The 26004-nt window shown below is 41.0% G+C and overlaps 1 long non-coding RNA gene across 1 annotated transcript; it reads right to left on the reverse strand.

Moving 5' to 3' along the window:
• Nucleotides 1–1595: 1595 nt before the first annotated feature.
• LOC146363390 (uncharacterized) lies at nucleotides 1596–26004 on the reverse strand. Its single transcript, XR_014799303.1, has 3 exons — nucleotides 24408–26004; nucleotides 4300–4565; nucleotides 1596–4132 (listed from the first exon to the last, which is right to left on the reverse strand). It is a non-coding gene; the product is annotated as an uncharacterized LOC146363390 (long non-coding RNA).

Consider the following 26004-nt stretch of genomic DNA (forward strand, 5'->3'; position numbering starts at 1 on the left):
GGCAGCTCTCCTCTGGACTCTGCGATGGTAGATGCTCTGCAGAGAGGGCAGCAGAGTCCTGATGATCTTCTCCGCAGCTGTTATCACTCTCTGCAGGCGTTTGCGATCCATAGCACTAGTGCTGCTGTACCATGCAGTGATGCAGCTAGTCAGTGTGTATTAATATATGTATTAATATAGCTCATATAGTGCAAAACATCCCACAATGCCCTGCAAAAAGTGGCGTGCACCCACTACACCACCCAGGCTTTTTATACTATGATGCGCTGCTCTGAAGAAAAAGTGATGGACAGACGAGAGGAATGAGAGCGGTACATCATAACATAAACTGGCACAGCGTACGTTTTATGTATCAACAGGAAATATACGACACAGCGGATACAACATGCTGATTTTGACTCATCATATATCAATTTGCCCAAATGAAGTTATTACAGTTTTGTATTTTGTTGTTTTCACTTTAGTTTAGTTTCAGTCGGCTTCCAGTATGGGTTTGCACTTTTCAGTTTACGTTTATTATTTGAAAATGTCCAGTTTTAGATTCATTTTTGTTATTTTAAACATTGGTTTTAACCTTTTTTAAAAATATTATAATTTGGGATTCGGGATGTCTATCATGTAAATATCCCAAATCCACATTTGCTGAATATTTTCTTTTAGTTAGTTTTGCCCCTTTACAAAATATTTCAGCGTGTTCTTTTTTTAAAAGTCTTGTTTTTATTTCTGTTTCAGTCATCTAAAATCATCTGCCACACCTAGTTTTTGTTTCAGTTTGGTTAATGATAACCTTGAGCTCATTTTATAGTCCACTACAAAGAATTATCTATACGGGTAGGACATCGTGAATAAGTGACTGATTTTAGACATTGTCCTTCTACAAGCAAGTCATACAACCGAGAAGTCATCATAAACACCTATTATTTGCAAAGTAATTTTGAAGATTTATCTAAACTAACTATAAATTGTCACCAGAGTGTAAAACCTGCATACAATCATATTCTTTGCATTAAAATGTATACTGGTCTCTGTGTCACAATTGATAAGAGAACAAAACACCAGTTAAATCTGATCAAAAGTCTAAAAGTACCACCACCTATGTTATTACTGCATTTTCCATAGTTTTTAATTTAGGATTCTTAAATCTGGAGTCAAGAATCTTAAATCTTAGATTTATTTATGACGTCCCCTCCTTGTATCATCTCTGTTATAACTTTTAATCGCTTCATGACCCGATCTTGAGTGTTTGTGTATTAGCTTATTATTTCTGAACTGTGTGTATGTTTGTTTAGGCCACAGTGACGTTTATTTATTTATTTTAATCACTTTTCATTTCATGTTGGTAGACAACCTGAAAACATAATGCTCTATAGTTAAAAAATAAATAAATAAAAAAAACATTTTTGGTTGTCTAGACAAAAATACAAAGTTTTGCTCCACAAGGGCCTGATATCCACTTATGAGGACATTATACTGCCACTGTCCTATTGAATTTTAAAGCAAATGTCCTCATATGTGGATCTCATTTTTCGTAGAAACAACAATCAGGAAAAAAACAAACAAAACACAAAATTCTTTGTTTTTACATTTATCAGGTCCCAAATAGCAAAGAGAAATAAAAAAATGCATGCCATGAAAGAGTTTGGGTCTTAGGAGGTTAAATGAGTTTGATTAAGTACCTTAGACTGCATGTAAAACGTGGATATGGCCACTTTAATGTCACCCATATTTCGATGACATCTTGCAGCCTTAGGCTGTAGCTTTCTACTTGATAATGACTGAGGAGTGGTTCTTAAAAACTGAGGGTCAGTACGTAAAGCAGCGACTTTTCACTCACAAGGTAACTCCAACATAAAACAGGCCCAGCTTTATCATCCCTTGTACCGGTAACTCTAATGAGGCCGGATTTGACAAAATGTATTTAATTAAGACCTGCTGCTACATGCTGCTAACTCAACAGGAAAGCGTTTTCTGAGATCACAGAAATAAATGAATACATTTAAATAAATAAGCCCAGAGGTCAATTACTTAGTCTTACATTCTTTTTACTATCAGAGGAGTCACCCCCTGCAGACCTTTGGAGAGAATAATCAAAATAATCATCATTATTATTGTCATATCACATGCCATTGTTTCAACCATAAAGATCAGATGAAAAAAGATAGACTGATATTTCAGTGGGACAAGGACACATGAAAAAAATGTATCTGAAACAACAAAACAAGGGGAAAAGTGCATGAACAATTATGTATGGTATACACACGATTCACTCTGACATGTTCCACTTTTATTTTTACCCATAGAAGGTAATTTGAGTATTTTTAGACTCACTATATCTAAATTAAAAAAGGTCTAGGCCCCCCAAAAATTGCTAAAACTACCAAACTTTAAATTCTGACTTTGCAAACAGGATTTAAAATGGGCTGAAATAATCCAGAACTGCATCCTGGTATCTTAATTTAATGAGCATTTAAACCAGATAAGCAGATTAATGCAAATTACAAACAAATGAGTTAATTTCTTGTGCTGCCTGGTGCAGCATGGATATGCTAAGTCATTAATAAGAAAATAATAACATCCCACAGTCTGCTTTCACTCTCAGCACATTTCTTTTTCCTTCTCATCCCTGTGGTGTGTTCACGGTGCAGATGTAAATAAAGTTATGGTCGCTGTAACTTCAGAAGCTAGCTGAGGATCAAGCATAAAAAGAATAACATTTTTGTTAAGTGACAGATCATTTTAAAGGCAAATTCAGCAAATGTGATCAAACTGGCAGAGAAAAAAAATGTTATTGTCTGACACTGAGAGCGGGAGAAAGATGCAAGAACGACAGGACGATGAGAGAAGATGCGAGAATCAGGAATGCTCAGCAAGTGAAATTTTATAGTCTGGAAATTTAAACTTTACACATAATATCCTCATTTATTTAATAAATTTTGAATCCAACACTTCATCTTTATTTCTGAGTAATTGTCTTCCCCACTCTGCACTGCTACTCCTGATCTTAGAGGTTCCCATCCACCCATCCATTCAGCCATCCATTTTCTGCTGCTTGTCCAGGTTGCAGGGGGGCAGCAGGCTAGGCAGAGAAGCTCAGACTTCCCTCTTCCCAGCCACCTCCTCCAGCTCATCTAGGGGAAAACCGTGGTGTTCCCAGGACAGCTGAGAGATATAATCTCTCCAGCATGTCCTGCGTCTGCCCCGGGGCCTCATCCCAGTAGGACATGCCTGGAACACCCCACTCAGGAGACGCCTAGGAGGGATCCTAGTCAGAAGCCCGAATCACCTCAGCTCTACTCTAAGTGTCCCCCCCCAAATGACTGAACTCTTCACCCTTATCTCTAAGGGAGAAGCCAGCCACCCCTTGGGGAAAGCTAATTCTCGCCGATTGTATCTGTGATCTCATTCTTTCGGTCAGACCTAGAGCTCATACATTAGCGACTGTAGGTCAGGACTCCCCAGCCTGCAAAATCACACATTCAAAGCTTTATAGTGGGAAACAAAGTTAAATCTAAAATATCTAATTAAAATAATGTATTACATAAAACTATTTGAAAGTATTCGAAATAAAACAACAGTAATACCGTCAAGAGAATTTCAAATGCTCACACTTTGGTCCGCGGGCCGCATGTTTGACAGCGCATGTTTTTGTTTGCCCCAAAGCCCAAGGAGCCAAACAAATGAAATGAAATGTGGCGTTTGAGTACCAAGAAAACAACCCGAAGACATTTTCGTCAGATATTCTCCATTTGCGCTTATGACGTATTTTAATGATGAATAAATATTTTTGTTTTAATGTAACTGCAATCAGAGATGAATCACAGTGGGAGATGACGCTGACGGTGATGTGGAGTGAGTCATCGTGCTAATAGACGATCTTCTCAGAGGACCGCAGCTCATCGCTGCCCGGAGCTTCCGCCTCTGCCTCCAGTTTGTCGCCCCGCTCTCTCCCGGTTGGCGCGTCACGGCGTTGCTGTGGAGACCCATCACCGCCGCGGGTCATGAGAGGTTCCGTGTTTACCTGTAAACTGCGACAGCGAGGCAGCCAGGGAGCCGCCATCCGTTATTTATACACGCAGGGAAGGAAGGAAAGGGCCGAGCAACAGGCGCTCTTTTCGCCCCCTCCCGCGGGGATCTGGTGAGAAATTTACATAGATTGTAATTATAAGTGGACATCAACTGGAGCCCATCAGGCGCTTATTAGCATTATGGGCTCATACAGCCACACTTAACACACATCCACACACACTGTTCTCCCACACTCTTTTCTTCCTCTCTAATGAAGGGCCCTTCAGCACTTACATCAGCTCTGAGGAGGCAGCAGAGGGAGAGGGAGTTGAAAGAAAGGAGCAGTAATTACTCAAGAGCGTGAACTGGAGAGCAGGGAGCTGGTGGAAGGAAATAAAGTGGCGAGACAAAAAGTGTGGGTCTTTTCTTTTGCCTTATTTCCAGCCAATCAGCCATCCCACTGTCTTCTCCTCACATCCATCCGTCCGTGCATCCATCCATCTCCGTTCCTCCTCTGCTCATTTACTTTGAGTGGCAGTGTGTGGGAAGTGAAGGGCATCCTGTGGGTGACACACACAGCCATAATAACATCAGCAGTACAACAGAAAACATCTCATCACCTAAGACTTACTTCCCCATCCTCCTCCTCCTTCTTCATCCTCATCAACTTTTACTTTTGCCTACATGTTCCCCCCTCCTCCTCCTCCTCCTCATCTGCCTCCCCCCCCTCTTCCTCCCCCTCAAGTGCTCTCTGCTTCCTTACCTTCTTGTCTTCTTTATCATCATCATCTTTTTACCTGAATACTTCCATGTGATGCTTCATAACACCTTCGCCCCCAAAACCCTCCACGATGAGTCACTTTCTTGTGAGGAGTTAGATGAGAAGAACAATCCCGCACTAACGCCAGCTGCAGACTGTATGTAAAAAACTGAAGTAGTCACCCATACAAAAAAAAGTGAAATGTGAAAAAGTCTGGAGTCACCCCCTCATTTGTTTGTGTTTTGCTTCCAAGGTGCCAGACTTTCTTCTAATCGTTTTTAAAAGTGGTCTCGAGGAAATGTTCTCCAGGCTTTCTGAAGGTCTTCCAAAGTTTTACTTTGGAGGTTAGCTGCTTTTTCACTTTTAGCCCGAACATTTTGACACCTGACAAAGAATCAATTTAACATTTTCTCCTAGCACCTGTTGAAAGAACACATTTATGTAGTTGAATAAGATAAGACAGTTTGACAGGATTTAAATACTAGTTTTTCAGCAACAAGGTGATTCCCAGACAACTGTTAGCTGAAAACCTGTCATATCTCGAAATGTTGTGCAGTATGTAGTTAAATGAAAAATAAAAATCCCAAAACACACACTGGGTACGCCTGTTCAACTGCTTATTAAATATGGTGGCAAGTCTGTGGCATGCATTTTGACACGTAGACATGATCAAGACGACCTCTTGGAGTTCAACCTGAGCATTAAAATGAGGAAGAAACCTTATTTAAGTCACTTTGAATGTGATGGTCTGAGTTTTTCAGAAACTGCTGATCTGCTGGGATTTTCCCTCACAATGATCTCCATGGTTTGCAGAGAACGATCTGAAAAATAGCTTTCAATCTGAGAGAAAGGCAACAGTAACCCAAATAAACACTTGTTACAACCAAGGTGTGTAAAAGAGCATCTCTGGATGCACAACACACTGAACTATTAAGCAGATGGGTTACAGCAGCAGAAGAAAACACAAGGACCGACTCTCATTAGCTAAGAACAGGAAACTGGAGGTACAATTAACACTTTACCTGATCTGATGAGTCTTTATTTCTGCTTTCAGATGGTGGTGCCAGAATTTAGCGTAAACAACACGGATCCATCCTGCCTTGTATCAATGGTTTTAGCGTGGCGCTGTAATGGTGTGGTGGAGAGTTTCTTGGCACACTTAGTACCAAGTGATTATTGTTTAAATGTCAAAGCCTCCCTGAGTATTGTTGCTGACAACGACCATGTAGCCATTTCATGTAGGATAACACTCGATGTCACGAGGCTCAAATAATCTCAACACTGAGTTCACTTCACTCACACGGCTTCCGCGATCACCAGATCTCAATCCAGTAGCCCACCTTTGTGATGTGGTGGAACTAGAGTAAAATCGTTGATGTGCAGCCAACAAATCTGCACCGACTGTGTGACGCTAACATGTCACTAGGCAATAAAATCCCTAAAGAGAGTTTGTAGCACCTTATTTGAATCTATGGCAAAAAGGAGTTTAACCTTGTATCTATTGAAGTGGCCGGTGAGTGTATATCTGTTTTTATATAATATTCCTTATCACTGGAGTTGAGCCAAGATAGCGAGTTATTCCCAGTTAAACAGGGAGACCTGATACTCAAAGAATCCTAAATTAAGATTTAGACAAAGATCGTAGACGTTTCAATTTCAGTGAGAAACAAGGATTTTTTTAAAGTCGTATTTTGGAGAATAAGAGTTGGAGAGTTATTTATATTCATTTAATTTAAATAACGCTTTAAAGATTTTCAGTTTTTTGCACTGAATGAAGGTGTTAAAAGGCTGTTATTCCACTGTTATACTTCTAACACCACACCTGCTTTATTTTAGTGCCGTGTGTGTTTCTCTAATAATGTCTCTGAGAATAATCATGTTAAACACAAGCAAACATTAACACCTTAAAAGGTGAGGCTTTCACACGTCACAGCTGGTGTAAATAATAACATTTCTGTTTGGTGACTGATTTGAGGTCCAGCTCGCTGTCACGACATCCCGAGGGGTTTTTATAACACCTGTGCTCTTCCTACTAATGCCGGCTGTGATGAAAGGCCTAATAATGACACAGTGTTTCCGCCTCAGTTTGCCCCTTAGCTTAATGCGTCTCCTCTGCTGCTGCTGAACTTTTGTTCAACCCGAGGACGCATCAAGACAAACAAGGTGAAGCGTGAACAGTCTTGTTGCATCTGGTTTGCTCGGCACAAAAACAAAGAATCCACGTGGGTTCCTTTGAATGAGGAGCAAATATTCAGTTAGATTTTGCTTTGAGATCCCTGTGCAGAGCTAACAGTGTGTCTTGATTTACAATAAACTGCCCTGCTTACTGGAAGGAAAAGTGAATTATAATATAATGCAAAAACAACTATTTCTCATTTTGCCAGTGAGCTTTTAGTCCTGAGAAACCACAGAATGCATTTAGCTGTGTAGGTGGGGAGAGGCCACTGTACGGCAAGAAACATGCCATATGAATCAAAATACATCCTCCCACCAAACCTTCGTTCCTTCGTTAAAAATCTGTAGTTTGTGTTCGCTCTTTAGTGTGCTACACACTTTCAACCTTCGAGAATGAGAGGTGCTGAAAAATTTAAATACTCACTGTGGGCATCACTCACTGTGACTTAGCAGATTCTAATCTTCATCAAAGCCTTTTCACACATGAGCTGCAGCTTTGAAACCAATAAACATTTCCAACAAATCCTTTAACCTGCTAGCTCCCCAGTGCAGGAAATGGTTTGGTAAATTCACAGTAAGCGACCTGACATGGTGTATCCTGCCCTCGCCTTAACCAAGTGGAGTATTTCCAGTGGTGAGAAAGTTTCTAAGGTGGTACATGTGAAAAAAGAGAACTTTATTTTCTCAACAGAGACCAGAAAACGGTGAAAACTGCTTATATCTATTTAAGAGATAGAATCATTGTATATAGAGTACCATCAGATTAGTGCAAAGTTATGGAGATGGACAGACAGTGTACTGGGCTGGGTGAAGGTGAAGTTTCCACCAATGAAAATGCTACGTCCAGATGAACAGAAGCAATATTTTGGGATTCAGTCTACACACAGCATCATCCCTGTTTGGGGGACGTGCTGTTGGAAGATTGCGCACGAGCAAACAACTCTGCCTACCTTTGCAAACAAACCCGAAAACCAAAAGCAAAAGCATGGATGGATGGGTCCTAATGAATGAGTCTAATTTGAAAGATAATACATTTTGTAAATGGAAATGATGGAAATTTATTCAGGAGTTGCTCTCGTACACTGCTGAAAACTGTTACACTATGAATAATTATATTTCAAAGCCCTTAACGAGCTTCAAACAAGCAATTACTATGCTGGGGTTACTCCTCTTATCAAGGCTAAGGAAATAAACGTGGAAAATGTATCCGTCTATCAAATGTTACATGCAAATCTGTCAGTGGGTATCTGCAAAGCTCCAAGCAAGAAATTCAAGGACAGTTCAGTCATTTGTTGCAGAAAGCAGCTGAAAAGCACAAGACGGTAAAACAGACTTTGAGAACAAATGTCTGTGAAAGAGTATTTCTTCCACAGAATTTCAGTCTGTGAGCTGTGATGAGCGTTTAGACCTGGGCTGCAGTTTGTTGATGAAACAGGCAGTGAGGGTGGCCTTGTCGGGGGATGCAGACCGCGACTGCATGTGAAAAGCAATGGCAACAAAAGCCCAGCAGGAGAGCTGACGCTACATATGGGTGAATAGGTGGAGTGATTGGGACTAATTAATCACCAGAGTCACTATCACTGCATTAGAGGTGTTAATGACCCCGTGCTGCCAATGAGGTAAAGTTTGCGACCCATTTCAGACGCAAAGGCTCCAGCTTTTCCTTGCATTTTTTTGTTCCATTTGCCAAACTCTACATGGAGCTCCGTTCGCGTCCTTATTTGTTGTTTCAGAGCCAAGTGTTTTCTATCTGAGGAAATCTAGCTTGTTTTGAAAATGGAAAACAGGCCTGAGGGGGCAAATGGTAGCAGAGCCACACCCAGAGTGATCAGCACGCACTCTCAACAACAGAACTGTATAGGGAGAGGCCTTTTGACACCGGCCCATCTGCATGCATAAGAAAACACTGCCAAGCACACCCAGTAGAGGAGTAAAAATGAAGCAGCGAGCATGTTCGTGACAGCAGAAAATGTTTGGAGGGGAAAGTTTCTCCGAGTCCCTGTTTTTTTTTTTAATACTAAAGATGGAGTGACATTTTCCATGTCGTGTTCCTCTGCTCTGCACCATGACAGTATGTTAGTGGAATAAGGAGGCCCTTGTCTGTGTTTCTCTGTGTCTGTCTGTCTGCCCCCTGGCTGGTCAGATGATGTGTCTGTCTTTTCTTTATGGAGGTCTGTCTCTCGGCAGCTCTCGTCTCTCGGTCCTGGATTTGCAGATAAGATAGAAAAAAATGGAGGGAAGAAAGACACAAGGAGAGGTTTTTAAAGGAGGATAAAAAATAGAGGTCAGGAGAGGAGAAACTAGCGAGGATAAGTAGAGGGGAAGGGGGAGAGAGGGAGTGAAAGAAAGAAAGAGAGTGAGAGAGAGTGAATGGGCCCTTTGTGATCAAAAGGCTTGTTTATTTTCTTGGCGCTTGAACTCTTCAGGAGCCACATTGGGCCTGTCTGCACTGTCTAGCTTGCGTCCTCATCGCCTCCCCGACAGCCCAGCAACCAGCCCTGAATTCACCGAGAGGAGCTGGGCCATCTCAGAACCAAAACAAGCACATCAAGCACGGAAAAAAAAGAAGGTTTAGACACTTGAATCACTCGAAGCACACTCAGCTAAACATCCTGAGCACTCGAGAGGTGGTAGGCATGGAGAAAGTTCATTTCAGATTGAGTCAAAACAAGAGTTTCTTAAGTGTGACGCCTACTTTGATTTTCTTTTCCTTTGGTAAAAAGTAGAAGCTAGTCATTCGCGTACAACTTGTAAGTAAATTTACTTCCATTTTACGTAGTGAAAACATACATTTCTGCATGTCTTTGATAGATGACAGTCTGACAGTCATGCTGATTTACATTTTACTTACTGTGGGAATAATAAATTACGATGCACTGTTACAATGTAGAGTGTATTTAAATGCACAATTTAACAGAAAAGAAGCCTTTGTAAACTGTTGTTGGACCTGAATACACTTTCAAGATTCCAAATATATCGACTATTTATCCTAAAAATGAAAAGGACCAAAAAATTGTGAGTTTAGAAAAAGGGTTCATGTTGCAGCTGTGTGTTATTTTTTCCAATGAGACATCTAAATAATGCACAATGTGAGCAAAAAGGGACACATACACGACTTCCATCAGCCTCATTTTCAATAATTTCTACTTGTGGCCTTGTCAAACCACATTTTCTGTTAAAAGTTACAAAAAATCAGTTACAAATTCACAAAAATTGGAGGTTAATTTGACTTTATGGTCACCTCTGCTCTGGTGTGACATATTGCACAAATCAAACTGCAAAATTTATCTTATTATAGTCCACCCAGTTCTGTTTTATTGCTTATCACGGACCTCGAGGATGAATAAAACACAAAATACTCATTTTGAACCTTGAAACAAAATAATCAAGGTCTGTCAGCTTTTCTAGTCTAGCTTTTTCCAGCTTTGCAAACGTGGACCTTGTTTTTTTTGTTTTTTTAAAATGTCAGATTCATTTGTTTCTATCTGCACGAAACACACAATTTGTGCATGAATTTATACAGTAGATTACATTCTCCAGAATTCACCTTGGCATACTGTGTATTTTTAGAAACTTTGATCTCTAAAAATTCATATAAAGCCCTGTGCAACATTTGAGTTTCTTTGCTTCTTCTTTTCTGTAGAGAACACGATTGCATTGATGTGGATATGAGGTGCAGATGGTTGGTTCTCTTTGTTTCTGCTGGTGTGTTATTCTGCAGTATATCACGTATAAAGTACACAAAGTTTGGGTTTTACTCAGAGTGAGTGGAACTTAAGATGAAGTAAGCTTTTAAATATCAATGGCTATTAAAATATACTAACTCAACTTTGCCTCTCAGCTGAATTCCTAGAACCAGACACAGCAAAACTCCTACATTACACTCCATTATAGTGCATTGAATTATGTTATGTTAAACATCACTCCACATCTGGGAGTTTTGCATCAGGCAGACACAGTCGTATGCATTCAGTCTCACTCGGACACAAACACTCTCTGTTCGCTGCCTCCCCCTTCTCTCCCTCTCTCCCCCCTCAGTTGGTATTCACACATGTGTAATGGGATTAACACGCTGCTGCGCCGGGGGAAAGGCGAGAGGACAGAAAAGGAGGAAAAAGAGGAAGGTGAGGCCATGGAAGAAACGGGGGAGGTGGAGGAGAGAGATGAGTAAGAGTGAGTGAAGGGGCCAAAAAGGGGAAGGTTGAGGGGGAGGAGAGAGCGGGGTTCTGAAAAGGAAAACAAATGTATAGAGGAAGGAAAGAAAGAGAGGTGGTACAGCTCTTTCCATTAGCTTGTTATTAGGCTACGGGAGGTCACAGAGGACGTTGCAGGCTCATTTGAAATTCAGGGAGGACACCTCCCTTCAAACTTTACCTCCAGTTCAAAGCATCTGAGTGATGAATTGCATTTATAAGTAAACACCAGTCTCATTAGTGATCAGTTTTTCAGAGGTGAGAATTCATGGCAGTTTTAAAAAGAATGGTTTTAAAGAAATATGAGCATAGGTGCTGATTAAATATTAAACGATTAAAAGTGTATTGACTTAAGGAGACTTCATATTCTTTAAGTGAGCACACCAAGCTTTTAAAATACCCAGTAGAAAAAAATCCTACTGTTAACTGAGAGTACAGTAGAGCGTCATCTGCAAAATGATTAAAGTGCTCAGTAGAAAACTTTGATCCTTGCCTGAAATGTTTCCAGTCATCGTTTTGCAACTTTATTATCACAGTGGGGAATAAAAGATGTCTGATTGCTAATGAAGTAGAACCTCACAACAGTTTGATTCAATCTTTAGTGGGAAGGCCACACTTGGAACCTCAGAGTCATCTAGATGACATCATGGTGAGTCCAACTGTTATTTGAAACCACGGTTTTCTGCTTGTATTCAGAGCACTTTATTTGTTTTCTATGTAAGGTCTTACTGTCACAAATGTCATGTGAAAAGCTAAAATACCAAATAAATGTACCTGAGCATTTCCTGTTATGGAAGGAAATAAAAATGTAAATACTCAAGGTCAGGGCAAGCCCCTCAAAACTGGATTACAGTAAATTATTTCATTACCAGTGCAGTACTAGTAGTACTTTCATCTAGTTATTTTTATTTTCTGCCACTTTATTCCTCTGTTTCACTGCAATAATTTAACAGGATTAACATTTTACACAAAACATATAAAAGAAACTGGATTACACATTTAGTATGTACCTTTCTGGCTTGCGACCTCTAATAAAATCTAAGCACGTGTTTTTTCTTTTTTGTCCAGAGAAGATATTTTCCTTGTTCTCTTTCCACCAAGGATCATAAACATAAAAACAAAGATGTTCCGTCGCATTGTGTGAGTAATCGCTTGAGAGATTTCTTACCTCGATATTGACGTCGAGAGAAGTAGCCATCTCCCTCTTTGCTGGGTTTCAAAAATGGCATTTGTTTGCATTTTCTTGAAAGAGATGCTCCCAATCGAGTGACGCCACGGCATGCAATCTGATGACGTCACATTTTAGTACCTGCTCCGATCGGTTGGAACCCTGGCCGAGCAGCGCCTGTACAAACTCTGACAACTGAGGAAGTTCGGGGTCTCTCCAGTGATCCTCAGGACTTTCTATGCAGGCGCTGTGGAGAGCATCCTCACACACAGAACATTGCATCCTGGTATGGGAACAGCTGTGTTAAGGATCAATAAGCTCTTCAGAGAATGATCTGTATGGCAGAACGCTGCTACAGGACTACTCTCCCCTTCCTACAGGACATACAGGAGGTGGAGGTGCTGGTCTAGAAATTGGTTCTTATATAGTGCTTTTCTACTCTACACCCAATCACACCCAATCTTACAAGCACTTAATTTAAACTGAGCTACATTCACACTCTGATGGATGCATCAGAGTGCAACTTGGGGTTAGTATCTTGCCCAAGGATACTTGGCATGCAGACTGGAGGAGCCTGGGATCGAACCACCAACCTTTCAATCAGTAGGTGACCCTGCTCTACCTCCTGAGCTACAGCCATCCCAGAACAGCTCAGATATCGAAGGACCGGTCCCATCCCAGCAACAAACTGTTCCAACATCTACAATCAGGCAGAAGGTTCCGCACCATCCGTGCAAGAACAGAGAGGCTCAAGAGGATCTTCTATCCCCAGGCCATCCAGGTCCTAAACCAGAACATGATCCTGGCATCCAGAGCTGCAAACAGGATACATTTATTACAAATATTGTTATACTAACAAAGAAAAACTAAGCATCTGACACAATGATCAGGAAAGTGCTGGAGAATCAGGTGAAGAGACCATGCTGCGAGCAAGTTGGCTACGAGCTAAGCTAAGCTAGCGAAACCCTAAAGACAGAGTGAGTGAATACTGCGAATATAATTAGCGGGTGAATTCAAGAGAGAGTGTGCTTTGGACAAAGCGCATGAAGATTCCACTATGAAATAAGACTTACATATATCTTTTAATTAGACTGGCTATGCAGATAAGCTACACAAAAACACCGCTGTGCGTTGAGAGGCAACATGAAGTAAGAGCACCACGCAAATGTTGCCACCCAAATCCGATGTAGGTAAAATGAGTTTTTGTGTTATTCAACATGACTGGGGCAACCAGGTGGCCTTCAGGTTTAAGTAGCCTACCTATTTAAATCCAGTTAATCACCACCACATCTCCTGACTACTTTCTAGTAGTGATTTTAAAAAAAATCCTATAAAAATAAACAATAAAAAAAGTCATTAGAGTAGTCAAAGGAGCTTGCAAAGAAAAGCGTCTGGACTTCTTTAAGTTACTTGAAGACGTTTCACCTCTCATCCGAGAAGCTTCTTCAGTTCTAAGGTCAGACGCTTTTCTTTGCAAGCTCCTTTGACTACGATGACCTGGATGACTGAGAACCTTCACAGACATAACGTCATTAGAGTAGATTAATTAAAATGTCAGCGTCCTGTTATGGCGTGGAAAGGAAACTGTCTGAGCAAAGGTGTTCTCACTGAGTTGTACTCACGATGAAAGAGAGAAAAAACATGGGAAACAAACAGTGGACCAACCGGCAGACTAATCAGACTAATCTGTCTCCCAATCAAATGCCAGCTGTGATTAAGAGATGACTTAGCTCTTTCATTATTTCACTGTGGAATGAAGTTTTTTAACATTATGACTAGAAAATGCTTTGTTTCCACTTCCTAAATGACATTTAAGAATTATCTGATTTAGTGTGGACAGCATAAGATAGAGTGTGTTTCAAATCAAGAACCGATGCTCAGATTTTAATTTATGCTCATGAATTATGAATCTGTCCCACACACACTCTCATCCTGCCGTGATGGCCACTTGAATTTTCTTTTAAGCTCTTTCAAAAGTTTTGTCACTAATGAACTGCCATAAATTATTGCTCCGCATAATGAAGTGCACAGGAGAGACTCGCACACTTACGAAGTGGTGGGAAGTTGGGGGGGAAAAGCCAGCTTTTAATTAGAAGCAAATCAAGTCTTCTGCAGAGTGACGGTGGAGTCATATTCAATAAACTTTTAATGTGAAGAAAGAAAGAGACAAAGAGAGACCACATTCAGTCCTCAGAGGGGAAGAGGGACTGCAGAAAGGAATGTGAGAGTTATATTTGACCTATTTGCAGTCCTGTGCCAAGTCTGTAATGGAGAGAGAAGAAGAAGTAGAACATGAGTAAGGGGAAACTGGAGAGGGAGAGCAGACAGACGAGGGGAATGAGCGAGTGAAGGAGAGAAGTGTGAGTTGGCAGGATGTGAAGAGAGGGGGGAGAAGGAGATGCTAATGAAAGAGGAGGAGTGTGAGGGAAAGAGTGAAAAAGAGAGAGAGAGAGAGAGGGGATTAGGAAGCGGAGCAGCCAGCAGTCAGTCGGACTGAGAGCGAGGTATGTGAGGAACGGTGTCAGTCTATATGGAGCTCAGTGTGCATGTGTTAACAGTCTCTTCTGACTATCTCTGGAGGAACTCCCTCTTCCTATTGGCACCATGCACCGCTTCCTGCCATATTACACTCCATAAATACCCAGACTACTCCGTCACCCTTCAGTATAGAAACCGACTGTCTGTAAGCTAAAGGAGACTGCAATCCAAGATGATTTTCTTTAATCTGCCTCATGTGCTTCATACGTTTCTCAGAACTGCTTTCAGCAGTCCAGCAGAATGTGTTTGGACTTGTTGAGTTCAATTAGGTGGGCCTCGAGGGTGTGCCAAGCTTGTAAATAAAGCCGGGTAGCAAGCCAGATTGTTGCAGTAGCTGGATTTCTCCACAGCTAATCTACAACAGAAAAGGCAGAGACTGTGAAAAGGTTACATTTTCAGTCAAGATTATAAGGAAATGATCATTTACATACTATTTACCTCACTCATTACACTAAAGCCATAGCTAATATTCTTCTGATCATGTCTTTTTTCTTCTTTGATGATTTTTTTGTCTTTGCTGCGTTTCAGTAAATGTAGCTTTTGTTCTCAATTTATCTGCTCCAGGTAAATTTGACTTGTGGTGGCAGAATGATGCAGACACATCAGTGCAAAAGCATAAAGGCAAAAACTGATATCAAGAATCATCACAGCACTTTAACACAAACTTAATTGTGCATCAACACAGAGACAGAATAAATGTAAAGCTCCACAAACTTTTTTTGACCACTACAAGACTGACAGAAACATGTTTACTGTGTCTGAAATCTCACACTTGTTAGGTTCGCTGTGCTAGTACTGTGTTGGACCTACGTTTGCCTCCAGAACTGCCTTAATTCTCTGCAAACGAGGTTCTGGAAACATTCCTTAGAGATTTTGCTCCATATTGACACGATAGCGTCACACAGCTGCTGCAGATTTGCTGACTGCACATTCATGCTGTGATTCTCCCCTTCCACCACATCTCAGAGGTGCTCTCTTGGATTGAGATCTGGTGACTGTGGAGGCCAGTTTGAGATGATCTGACTTTTGTGACATGGTGGGTTATGATGGATAGACACTGGTCATAAAGTGATAGACATAATCAGCAATAATACTCAGGTAGGCTTTGGTGTTTAAACAATGCTCAGTTGGTACTATGGGGACAAAGTTTGCCAAGGAAACACCAACCACACCAAAACAACACCAGCCCGACCAATGCAGGATAGATCCATGCTTTCAAATGTTGCAGCAGACATCTAGACTCATCAGAGCAGGCAACCAGTTATGCTGCCTTCTTATCAGCTTGAAACTGTCTGCCAGTTCTCCTCTGACCTCCGACATTAATAAGATATTTCTGCCCAGAGAACTGCTGCTCCACCTCTCATGTGTTCTCCTTTTCCCGACGTCATCATTTAGGAACGTGTTAGGTACCCGAAAGCGTAAAATGTTGATGATTTGTCACCTAGCGTAAAATATTACGCTTAGGAAGTGAGAACGTGTTGGCTGCTCACTGGATATTTTTTCTTTTTTGGACCATTCACGGCTAATCCTAAATGTGGTCAGCAATTTCTGAAACACTTGGACCAGCCTGCCTGGCGCCAACCAAATGCTCAGCAGATCCTCTTGACCATGTCTATATGTCTAAATGATATACTGCTAGGTGACTGGCTGATTAGACGTCTGCGCTAGCGATTAGTTGAGCAGGTGTACTCAAAGTGTCTGGTGAGTGTATGTACTATGATCCTACACTACTTAGTGATTAAGACATCATTTCTTGAGAATTCTCTTTGCCTCTGGCAATGCCAATCTTTTATTTAAACACTTAAACTGAAGACTGATTTACATTAGTGCGTACCTATTTGCAGATCACTAATATACTGCACCAACACATATTTTTATGCCCAGATATCTTCTGCCTACAAAGTATAGTTTTGTGCTGGAAACAGTGTACACTTGCTGCACAGCAGCAATCCTGCACTCTGGAAAATGAAGAGTTGGGAGAGACACAGCCATCACATCAATGCCAAAAACCCAGAGCATTGCAGGAGATTTGAACTTCTAGGCTAAAACAACCCACGAAACCACGAAACCTTATGCAGTAACCTGACATACACCTCCCTAGAAATGTATGTTACTTCAAAGCAACCCACAACAAGCACGACTGGCCTGTTCAGTCATTTCCCCCGAACTGACTGGAAGAGAAAGCACGAACTCAAAAAGAGAAACCCCACCGCCAACTAGTGTGTTGGCATGTCGCGCACTGCGCTTGGAGACCAACGCAGGCACACACTACAGAAATATAAATCTTGGCAACGCTGTCGGCCATTTGTGTAGGCTACGTCGTAGGCTCTACATAGATTCAACACAGAAGCCTAAATTAAGCTTTGTGGCGCAGATGCCAAAGGACATCCTGTGTGTGATTTACCCACGCCAGCTGCATCGACGAAATGTCAGGATTTGACATCCTGGGAATAATTATAGACTGGAATCTACCTTGGATGGGTAATTTCAGTTCAGGGCTGCACTTTGACAGTTTTAGTTATTAGTTGTAACCAAGACAAAGTATTTGGTTGGTGGCTGATAAAATTTAAAAAAAGTGAATAATGACTATTCAAAACTGAAAACACATTAGGGTAAAAGATTAAAATCTAATTATATAATTATTATATTGTATTTGAGTGAAAATATAGTACATTCTGATTCAGTAAAAGGACTAGATGTTACAATCCCTGATAATTCATTGCTTTAAATGGAGAAAATCTTGAGGGATGTTATGAGGAAAGGCAGCCCAGAAACTTTACCAGCGGCACACATCGTTAGGCCTCAACTTTTGGTCTTTTACCCATGCTAATCTGCCATTACAGTAAAGTAAAGTAAATCACACATCAAACAAAAACTGAGGCCTAAAAATAAGTGATTTCCCTTTTGGGTGGTTTGTGAGATTGTTGACTTAAGGCGAAACACTTGTTTGAATGTTCAGGATGTCCCCATTTCCACTGACTGTAATTCACTGTCAGCAAACTCCGTTAAATGTAAAATGTAGTTTAGCATCGATGCTAACAGGCTCGTTGCCTCGTAGCATCTCACAGTAGCTCATTCAGGAGATTTTACTGTCTGTTGACAGGAGAGACAGAAAGGTATGTAAAAGTCAACGGCGCTAACATGGTGACAGGCCAGTGAAAATAGTAATAGGTGCTTGTATTCACTACGTTGTTGATTTAAATGTCTGTGGCTTGGATGCAAACTTCAGTCTCAGGAGTGTGTTTTTCCTCTAGTGGAGGCTTTTAACCTTTCTGTTCAGCACTACATTTATCTGCATGTCACTTTCTCCCCCTCCTTTTCCTAAACTCCTTCACTTCACCTCACCTCTCCTCCTTCTCCTCCTCTCCCCTCCTGTGTTTCTGCTCCTCGTCACCCTGTCCCGTTTCCTTTTCTGCATGTATTGCGTGTTTCTGCACGCTGACAGGAAGTCAAAGCTGAGAATCAGCAGCCTTCTTTGCTCTACTTTTTCCTTATCCTCCTTGTCTTTATTGTTTGAATATATTGTATATGTTTAGACTGACATGTATAGTCTGCTGTCTTGGACTATTCAGGCACGCAAAGCCCTGCTGTATGTCAACACTTGTCTGTACTTGCATGTCTCTGAGAAAAATTACAAAGACTTACAAAGAGATTCACGCAACTTGAACACAGATTGCATGTATTTGAATGAAACCAAATGCTAATCTTTTGTTTAGCTCCATCCTTTCTGGCCTACATAACTCAAAACTATGAAATAAACATGAAATATTGCATCAGTGTAAAGGTCTGGCATCTCTGTATCATTTGTTACTATGTTGGATTGATATTTTTCTCCTTCATGCGTCTTTTATACACGGATTTATTTGTTATTTATGGTTTTGGCGCTTAGCTCGGAGTGTCTAACACTGAATGGTTTGCGGTTGATTGTTTTGCTAAAACACTTTGACAGTGAGCTTGCAGACAAATCAGCTGTCAATATCATTAGGTTTTTGACCTTTCTGTAATAAGACACTCCTTTTACTCCCAGGGTGATCCTGCCACCCACAATTATTTCTTCCACTGTTTGCAGTTATAAGACGGTGTGGAGGCGAGCGTTGGCTAAATAATGTCTAGAATATAAAATATCAAATGCTGGGTTGGGACAGGGTGGAGAGTGGTGGGCTTGGCTGCACACAGTTACGCTTGGGTGGGTTTGGCTTGAGACTGAGTTTGTCTGAGTTGGGTTGAGATTGGCTGGCACCATGTTTGTGTAGGTTTGGCTGGGGTGGATGAGCGAGAAGCGGCCTATAGGCCCTGCAATATGAAAGAGTCCTGCTCTTCTTGGCTCAAGTCTAGAGCGCGATGGCAACAGACATCACACCAGGGCTGCGGTGATTAGCCATCCCGACAACACCAGCCATCCGGCCAACCGCAAGCAGCCTGCCACCTACCACACACCCCGAGCGCACAGTTTTGTTTCTATAGCTACAGGGCGACTGTCTGCATCACAGCGGTTACCAGAGGACGTTGTGTCTGGAGGCGTCTGAACCTCAGGGAGACAGTCGTATGTCAGACGCACATGTGGTGATGGGTTTTCATGCATTTACATTTTAGGCAAGCAGCCATGTGCTTTCATGCAAACACAAAGGCCAGTTCACACCATCATCATCTGTTCTGACGAACAGGAGGGGAGACACCCATCTGAGGGTTCAGAAGCTGATGTGTCTTTATATAAAATCAAGTCTGCTCTCAAACGGATTGGCTCAAACGTGGCTCGTGGTGGAAAACTACAAAGATTTTTGCTACTTTACTGTTGCAGTCAGAAGTTTACATGCACTCATCATGGGCATGACTGTTGCGGTAATTTGGGGGGTTTTAATGATTTCTTTGAGCTGTTATTTTTCCAGGGTGGAATGATTGTACAGCATTTATATTGAATGACTTTAAAAAGCAAGAACTGGGAGCACAAGTTTGAATTTACTGTATTTTCTATTTTGTATTTATACACACCCACTAATATTTAGTTAAATATCACATCTCTCGATAGCCATCAACAAATGTCTGGCATAATTTTAGCTGGATATTAGGCCGCTCTTCTTGGCAGAATTAGTAGAGTTCATTAAAATTGGTTGGTTTTCTGGCATGGGCAGAGCTTTTAAACACATTTTTTATAGACGTTGGAGCTTTGGGAAACCTTTGGAAACTGTTAACCATTCCAAAATCAGTTTTGATCTGTGTTTGGCATCATTGGCCTGCTGGAACATCCAGTTGTGTCCAAGTTTCAGCTGTTGATTTCAGATAATGCTACCACCACCATACTTAACAGCTGGTACAGCGTTCTTAGGTTTGAAAGCCTCAACTTTACTCCTGCAAGTATAGCTCTTGTCACTGTTGCCAAATAGCCCAATCTTTGTCTCACCTGACCATAAATATTTTCTCTAGAAGGTATTTGGCTTGTCCCGGTGACGAGCTGCAAATTCCACTTGAGTTTGAAGATACTGATTTTCGAGCAGGTGGCTCTTTCTTGATTAGCAACTGCTTAGTCCATGGAAAAATAAAACTCCCTTTGCTACGGACAAGGATGCTGGTGTTCCATGGTATTCATGTCAGGTCTTGGTGGTTCCTGGGTTGTTCCTGAACAACCTAAACAATTCCCTTTCATGTGAAGGTGATAGTTTGGGTATTCTTCCAGTGAGCCAAACTAGCAAAGCAACTTGTACTTAGCATACAGTTTCTTAAACTGATGATATTTGGATCTGCAGTTGACCAGAAATGGCTCCAAGAGACCTTTCCAACTAGCAAATCTTCAAGTTTCCTTTTTTGCTGATTTCTTTAGATTTTCTGATTGTTTTCAGTATCGGTCAATCCAATGAGTGCTGTCAAACAAATCCTTTTCATGCCTGCAAAGAGGAACTACTAGCTGTAGTCAGTCATGATCAATAATGAGATGTTAATAGGCTTTGGCCTTGTCAGGTTAGAAGACATTGTAGAGCCTTCACCATCACTTAGATTTAAGTGTACATTAGAGAAAATCCAAACTCATGCCCCCAAGTTTTTAAAGTCATTAAAGATGTATGCAGTGCATTCATTCCATCCTGGAAAAAAAGATTTGAAAGAAAGCCAAAGATCATCCATACCCACGATGAGCGTATTTAACTTATAACCAAAACTCTATAATTATTCTCCACTACAGCGTTCAAGAAAAACAGACTGTATAAAAAGATGGACAAAGCCAACATGATGCTACCCATTAATTGGTTAAGTCTGCTTTTTTGTAACCTGTAGTTGAGCATTTTAGCTGCTGTTATCTTTGTTTTGCTTAAATCAGAGATAATGAAGGAAGAGTGGTGTTTTATTCTGAAAGGCTTGACATGTGTATATCACTTTAAATGGGACTGTTCTTACAAAATAAACATCATTATAAATCACATCAGACTTTAAACTAGAAGGTATGACCATAACTCCACTAGGAGAGCATTTACCAAGGTCATACGTCAAGTGAGAAGTAGGTTCGTGTTCTCAAAGACTTCTATACAATCTTCTTTTTGCTATCAGTAGAGTCTCCCCCTGCTGGTCATTAGGAAGAATGCAGGTTTAAGGCACTCTCTCAGCAGCTTTTCAGGCCAATGCCACTATCAGACCTAAAGTTTTTCTATTTATCCATCTATTTTCTTTTGATTTGAGCTACCCAACTTTGGAGATATCAGTTTTAGAGATGTCTGCCTTTTTTTATATAATGGAAGTAAATAGCATTTACCAGAAATTAAATAAATATGGAAAAACTCAGCAACGGTGTCCATTCCCAGAAACAGACACTGCAACTTTGGTGCAGTCAGTTTCTTTTATCAACTGTTTTCTTTAAAATTAAATGAATCAAGATTTATACACAGTGTAGATCTTGATTAATTTACTAATTTAGTGCTACTGTAAGAAAAGATCTGAATACTTCTTATATAGCAACACTGGACAGGGTTACCTTTAACATCAATGAGTCACCACGTGTGAAATCAGCAGTGAATTGTGATGTAACTCAGACCAGCGTCACACATGTTTGTACTGGTTTTACGCTGCAGACAGTTTAACCGTGTAACCAAATTTACATGTGAAATGTAGCAGGACACACTAACGGCCACAATGGCTCTCCCATTCAAAACAATGAAAGCTCATTTACATGCAATACAGCTCAGGAACTGAGTGCGGGCAGACAGTTTGTTTACAGCAACACTCCTGCAGATTGTCTTTAACAAGTTTATAAGAGTCTTTTCTGCTGCTTGGTGTTCATCTGACTGACAAAGACCTCAAGTGTCTGCTGAAGGAAATACCTCACAGCATCCCAGCCTATCCGAAGATTTAAGAGCGAGGCTGTAAAATAAGATTTTCTTCTAAATTAACGCTGTCATCAGTTCTTTCAAGCTCATAGATTTTATGGGTTGTTGTGACATGAGATTCATAGTGACTTTAACAGCTTTGCTTCAGGTTATGTTTTAATGAAAAGTTTTTTTATGCTCTGTGAATTTTTTGCAGTCTCATGAAATTTTGCTGCTAAATGCTCTTGAATTGTCTCATTGTGGTAGTTAAAGCTTCACTTATTTCTCAATTATTTGTTTTAAATCGTAAATAGTGCCTCAGTGTTGGTAATCCAAGGATGAAACAGGAATATCAGACTCTTTAAACATCAGAGGAAAAAAATATAAACGCTGCATGGTCAAAGTGATAACGTGAAATTATAAGGATGAGCATTGCAAACAACAAAAGAGTCCCTCAAGAGCTGAGGTAGTGCTGGGTGTCCATGTCTTCATGCCTTTCAGTCGTTGTGAGCTTTTTGTAATGAGGGGGCGCCACCTAGTGGGGTTTGCACTAAACTTGCCCGTGCTGATTCTTTAAGAGTCTGAAGAAAGGGATTTATACTGAGAATAATTCAAGAGGGCCTCTTTTTAAGGTGTTTTCTTGTTGTTGCTGTATTTAATAAACGTAGTGTAATATGACTCTTAGCAAAGATAAATAAATCAGTCTTTTTTCTTACTTTTCATCTATATTTTTGAAGATATAAATTATATAAATATATCTTTTAGTTTCCAGCTGTGCAGCTGCTGTGATGAGGAAACAGACCGACTTATGATCCAGTTCTTTGACACCTTCTCTGCTGGTCATCATGTGGCTCTGAGACCCCCTGACCGACGCTCAGCATCGCCTCTGCGGTCAGACCGGAGCTGCCAATTTCAAGGTTGCTTCACACCTGGTATTTCATTTGACTTTCCAAACATTTGGCAGTTTCACATCTGGCATGCAGAGTGTGTAAAGGTGCAAACACAGGGATTCATTCATGGTTTACAGAGCATGGGAGTGTGGGAGAAAGAGACAGAGTTAGTTTCTTCTGTGCAGTGTAGCAAGCAAAGCTGCTCCTGAGGGACTCATGTGGGTTACAACATGTTAGTTCCCAGAAGAGAGACTGGGGCTGACTGGAAATGCACACACACACGCACGCACGCACGCACATACACACATGAACTAGGCCACCCAGATCTGAACCACCCAGGACCAATAGCAACATCATTATTTCATGTCATCGATTCATAGGGGAACAAAACTACTGCATCAGTTTCACACAGAAGTTCGTATCTGCCTTTCTGCCGTTTCATTTCACCACAGCTGGCAGCCGGTGGCAGAAAATGTTTCACAAGACTGGGAGAAAGACAAACTAAATATTCCAAGGAGGGAGCAAATGAAAAACCCAGTCCTTAAATTGTGTTTTTAAAAAGCAAAATGACAGAGTTGAATGTCGATTTGACCAGATAATAAGTTGGTGCTGGACAGAGAACCAAGGAGACCGAGTTCTAAATTTTCCCCAGAAGCTATTTGTATGTGGAGTTGGATGCACTTGTATGATTTACTGTAGATGGGAGGAGGCGTGCGGATTATGGTTTGGCTGATCTGTTAAATTAGAAACCCTCACACAACCCTGAGTCGCGCTCATAAAAAACAGATGAGGAGAAGCACGTAGGAACTGGCTGAGAAGCTGTAGCTTTTAGAAATGAAAACCGGTTCGATACTTGTTCCCTAAACAACAACAGCAGCAGCAGCAGCACTCTTTTAATCTCCCAAAGTTGCAGTTGTTGAGCCCTCTGTTAGTGCTAGGCAGCAACAAGGGGCAAATGTGTGCAGGGGCGCTGCTAGAAATCTTGGCAACAAGAGCACCTGCACATTAAATTTCAATAATCCGTGGCAGGCTGCAGGGCTCCTGTCCTATCCTGCTTTGAGCCCCCTGAATGATTCAGGGGGCTCACTCCCTGATGTCGCCCCTGAACATGTGTAGCAGCAAGAATTCGAAGGGAGGTTCAGAAGGGTAAAAATTCTCGCTATGTCAGCAACTCTCGAGGAACCAAAACTGGGAGAGAGAGATAGGAAAGTGCAAGATAGGCAACATTTTTAAAAAGGGGATTAAGAGATAGGTAGACTGTCAGCAGAAAGATGTTGCCACAATGCCTGATTGTAATTCTTCTGGCTGAACATGTGAAGTTGTCATCATCCCTGGGATTTGTTCTGGTTTTAAGATCTGGACTAATAATAAAATCGAGTGTCTTGATCTTACCTGTCATCGCCATGATTAGTCTGAGTTTCTGAGTAGGTAACGTCTTGGTTGTCACTTTGATAGTGTCTTGTTTTGGGTTTTACTTCCTGTCTGTCTGATTATCCTGATTACTCTCACGTGTGTTGTCTCCAATCCCCGGCAACACCACTCTTAAGAAGCAGAAAGCGTGTGGGATGATAGTGCAAACACTAATCACACACTTTATTAAGTACACCTGGTCAACTGCTCGCTCAGCCAACCACCTGGAAGTGTCTCAGTGCGTTTAGACATGGTCAAGATGACCTGCTGAATTTTACACCGAGCATCAGAACGGAGAAGAAATTGGGACTTAAGTAACTCTGAATGTGTTTTGTACCAGGCGGTCTGCTCTGAGTCTTTTAGAAACTGATGAAGTTCAAAATAGAGAAAATATCCAGTGAGCGGCAGTTCTCTGGATAAAAATACCTTGTTGATTTCGGAGGTGAAAGAAGAATTTGCAGACTGCTTCGAGCTGAAAAGAAGGCAACACTAACTCAGAATCAACCAAGACATGCAGAAGAGCACCTCTGAATCCACACCATGTCAATCCTTAAAGCAGATGAGCAGCAGAAGACCACACTGGGTCCCACTTTAATATCCAAACAATTGTTTGTTATTTATAGACACATTTTTATATATTTTGAACTTAATTTTTAATTTTATCTCTTTCTTTTTGTAGATAACGGCAGCTCAGCTTCATACAGTTTCATTGCTATAATAAAGATTCTGATTCTATCAGCTAAGAACAGAAGACTGAGGCTTCAGGTCACACAGCCTCAGTAAAGGTGAACAGAAGAAGGCTGGAAAAATATTGCCTGCTCTCATAACTTCATTTTTGCTGCTACTTTTGAATGGTAGAGTTAGAATTTGGTGTAAAAAACTTAAAAGCACGGCTCCATCCTGGCCTGTGTGGGGGATATGTGGGCACCCTTTGGTCCCCTTAGTTACAACTAAACATTGCTTATTTGTGGCAGCCTACCTGAGTATTGTTGGGGACTATGACAATCCCTTTATGACCACAGTGTGCCCATCTTTCAGTTATTCTGTGTTTAAGCTTCTGGTCTTCACCTCATCTTCAGACCTTTTTGGAAGTTCTGTTTTGTCCCTTTAAGCATCTTGGAAGTTGGTGAAAAGAAGGTGGTCTAACATTTAACTAGGTTTGTAAAATAACTGGATTCAAGTGCACAAAACACAATAATGTGTGGACAGAAAAAAGTGACCAGGCTCTTAAGGAGATGAAGTATAAACATTTATTTAGTCAGGAATGCAAATGGTTTAAAAGCAGATTTTCAGCTCATAGTGTCTTTATCAGGGTCAGTATTTTATACCATGAAGATGGCAGACTAAATAAAGGAGCTCACATATCTTTTCTCTGTGCTCTACATTAAAGTGAAGAATGTTATTTTTCCCCTGACTTTTTTTTTTTTTTTAAATCCTCAAGAGCACTGTAAAGATTCCTCAAATATGTTGCATGTGAAAGTATGTGGCCTCTGAATGCCTTTTATGTTAGCAGAATGCAACATTTTTCACTTAAGTTGTACAGTTTAAATAACTCAGACTGTGGTGGGGAGCCACTGCC

The sequence above is a fragment of the Perissodus microlepis genome, chromosome 22, assembly GCF_051167445.1.
Source record: "Perissodus microlepis isolate ML-2025 ecotype Zambia chromosome 22, ASM5116744v1, whole genome shotgun sequence".
In the NCBI taxonomy this organism is placed as follows: Eukaryota; Metazoa; Chordata; class Actinopteri; order Cichliformes; family Cichlidae; genus Perissodus; species Perissodus microlepis.